The sequence below is a fragment of the Mus caroli genome, unplaced genomic scaffold (assembly GCF_978045245.1).
Source record: "Mus caroli unplaced genomic scaffold, Mus_caroli_1 scaffold_12, whole genome shotgun sequence".
Taxonomy (NCBI): Eukaryota; Metazoa; Chordata; class Mammalia; order Rodentia; family Muridae; genus Mus; species Mus caroli.
The window spans coordinates 11,140,023-11,140,702 of NW_028227267.1; positions in this window are offsets into that span (position 1 = coordinate 11,140,023).

A 680-nucleotide genomic window follows, 5' to 3' on the forward strand; every position below is an offset into this window, starting at 1 on the left:
TGAGTTCCAGTGATCAGACACTTAGGCAAACACATCATAAGTCTGAAGCCATCCTTGGCTACATAATGAGTCTACATTTCAAAATGAAAAAATAAACAACAAAGCTGGTATTTGCTCCTAGGTCCCTGGTCCCAAAATTTACACCACTAAATAACTACTATAAAAGTAAAAGGATGAAAGCAAATGAAGTCATATTTTCCAGCAGAGAGCAATGTAAAGACCTCCAGAATTATATGTACACATTTACAATATATAGACAAGAGGAGAAAATACAACCAAAATATTAGCAGATGTGTAAAAACTGAAGATAAACAAAGGGGACTAATTAGTATTATGCAAAGAGAGATCACGGCCTGGTTTAATTAGGGGTTACTATTGCTAAGATAAAACATCATGACCAAAGCAACTTGGGGAGAAAAGGATTTATTTGGCTTACACTTCCACATCACAGTTCATTACCAAAGGAAGTCAGAACAGGAAATCAAGTAGGACAGGAACTTGGAGGCAGGAGCTGATGCAGAGGTCATGAAGGGGTGCTGTGTACTGGCTTGCTCCTTGTGACTTTGTCAACCTGCTTTCTTTCTTTTTCTTTCTTTCTTTCTTTTTTTTTTTTTTGAGACAGGGTTTCTCTGTATAGCCCTGGCTGTCCTGGAACTCACTTTGTAGACCAGGCTGGCCTC